Source organism: Orycteropus afer, unplaced genomic scaffold (assembly GCF_000298275.1).
Source record: "Orycteropus afer afer isolate SDZICR_OR568_19922 unplaced genomic scaffold, OryAfe1.0 scaffold00960, whole genome shotgun sequence".
In the NCBI taxonomy this organism is placed as follows: Eukaryota; Metazoa; Chordata; class Mammalia; order Tubulidentata; family Orycteropodidae; genus Orycteropus; species Orycteropus afer.
Window position 1 is genome coordinate 141,063 of NW_006922547.1, and position 2,857 is coordinate 143,919.

Below are 2,857 nucleotides of genomic sequence, written 5' to 3' on the forward strand. Positions count from 1 at the left end.
TTTTCTGCTGTTTGTGCATTTTGGGTTATGCTTGATAGTTTGTTTGTGCCATATATTAGGACTGCTAAATTTGCCCCTAGTTTTACCTTGAGAAACATTATAGTTTTAGGTTTCACATTTAAGTCTTTGATCCATCTGAAGTTAGTTTTTGTGTATGGTGGGAGATACAGATCTTGTTTCATTTTTATGCAAATGGATATCCAGTTTTGCCAGCACCATTTATTAAAGAGATACTTTCCTTCCCCATTTAATGGATTTCAGCCCTTTGTCAAAGATCAGCTGACCATAGGTCGATGGATCTTTCTCTGGATTCTCAATTCTACTCCATTGGTCTATGTGTCTGTCATACCAATACCAGACAGTTTTGACTACTGTGGCTGTATAGTAGGTTTTAAGATTCAGGATTGTGAGACCTTCTACTTTCTTCTTCTTCTTCAGTAATGCTTTGCTTATCTGAGGTCTCTTTCCTTTCCATATAAAATTAGTTTTTTTTTTTTTTTTTTTTCTTTCATATCCTTAAAGAGTATTAGGAATCTTTGGTGGTGTAGTGCCTAAGGCATTGGAGTGCTAACCAAAAGACTGCTGGCTCAAACCCACCAGCCACTCCTTGGAAGGGAGGTTGGGCAGTCTACTTCCCTAGGGATACCACCTTGGAAACCCAAGTAGGGGTCTCTATGAGTCGGATGAGACTTGACAGCGATGGGTTTGTTTTTTGTTTGTTTGGTTTGGTTTGCTTTTGGTTTTAGTTTTAAAGAATGTTGATGGATTCTGAATTGGGATTGCATTGAATGTATATATTGCTTTGGGTAGAATTGACATTTTCACAATGTTCAATCTTCCTATCCATGAACATGGTATGTTCTTCTATTTATGCAGATCTTTTAAGTTTTCTTGAAGTAGTTTTTTACAGTTTTCTTTGTATAGGTCTTTGTGTCCCTGGTAAGATTTATTCCCAAGTATTTTATTTTGTTGGTGGCTATTGTAAATAGTATTGATTTCCTTATTTCTTTTTCAGCAGTCTCTTTGCTGGTGTAGAGAGGAATCCAACTGATTTTTGTATGTTGTTCTTGTATCTTGCCATTATACTAAATCTCTCAATTAGTTCCAGTAGATTTTTTTTTTACTGAGTTTCCTCTGGTTTGTATGTACAGTATCATATCATCATCAAATAGGGATAGTTTTACTTCTTCCTTACCAATTTGGATGCCTTTGGTTTCCCTTTTTTGCCTTATGGCCCTGGCTAGGACTTCCAGTACAATGTTGAATAGAAGTGGTGATAGAGGGCATCCTTGTCTGGTTCCTATTCACAAGGGGGAGAGTTTCAGTCTCTGTCCATTGATAATAATGTTGGCTGTTGTTTTTGCATATATGCCCTTTATTATATTAAGGAATGTCCCTTCTACTCTGACTTTGCTGAGAGTTTTTATCAGGAATGGGTGTTGGACTTTATCAAATCCCTTTTCTGCATCAATTGATATAATCATGTGGCTCTTTTCCTTTGTTTTATTTATGTGGTGGATGACATTGATTGTTTTTCTAATGTTGAGTCATCCTTGCATACCTGATATGAACCCCACTTGGTCATAATGTATTATTTTTTTGATATATTGTTGGAGTCTATTGGCCAGGATTTTATTGAATTGATACATTATTTTTGACGATGAATGCCATGCCATTCCTCTTCAACTTATCATTCCCGGCATAGTTGATTATATGATTGTCTGATTCAAAATGGCTGAAACCAGTCCATTTCAGCTCACTAATGCCTAGGATATCTATCTTTATGCATTCCATTTCATTTTTGACAAATTCCAGTTTTCCTAGATTCATACTTCATACATTCCATGTTCAGATTATTAATGGATGTTTGCAAGTGTTTCCTCTCATCTTGAGACTTGTTACCTCAGCAAATGGAGATCCCAAAAGCTTTACTCTAACATCATTATTGTCAACTCTACTCTGAGGAGGCAGCTCTTCCCCAGTCATATTTTGAATCCCTTCTGACCTGAGGGACTCATCTTCTGGCACTATATCAGTCAATGTTTTGGGACCATTCATCAAGTTTTCCCATAATTTATCAGAGAGTGCTTCACTGCTATTCAAAAGGTTTTCATTGGCCAATTATTTGAGAAGTAAATGGTCTCTTCCTTCTTCTGACTCTGTCTTGGTCTGAAAACGCCACTGAAACCTGTCCACTATGTGTAACCCTGTTTGCATTTGAAACACTGGTGGCATAGCCTCCAGCCTCACAGCAACACACAAGCCAACACAGTATAACAAACTGACAGACAAGTTTCTCTCCCTTCAGTGTTCCAAACTGCTGCACTTACTTCCTGGTCTCCCCTACCTTCTCACCTGGACTGCCCACAGGTACTCCCAAGCATCCATTTTCAGTGCCCAGGTTTGCTCACCCAGCTGCTCCTAGGCACTCTCAAACATCTACCTTCCACACCTGGCTCACTTACCCAGCGTGTCCCCTGGGCACTCCCAAACACCCACTTTCAATGCCCTGGTTCACTCACCTGGCTTCCCCCAAGCGCTCCCAAACATCCACCTCCTGTGTCCCAGCTCACTCACCCAGCCTGCGCCCAGGTGCTCCCAAACACCCTCCTCCTGCATCTGGCTTGCTAAGGACATTGTAACCCACCAAAGTGTGAGAAGATACATTGTATGGTGTATTTAATATTCATCACCAGCACCATAATTCAAATGCATCAATTCTTCTTGTGTCTACCTAATTCATTGTCCAGCTTTCATATGCATATGAGGTGATTGCAAATATCATACCTTAGGTCAGGTGCACCTTACACTTCAGAGGTGCACTTGACCCAAGGCATGATAGTTTTTTATATATAAA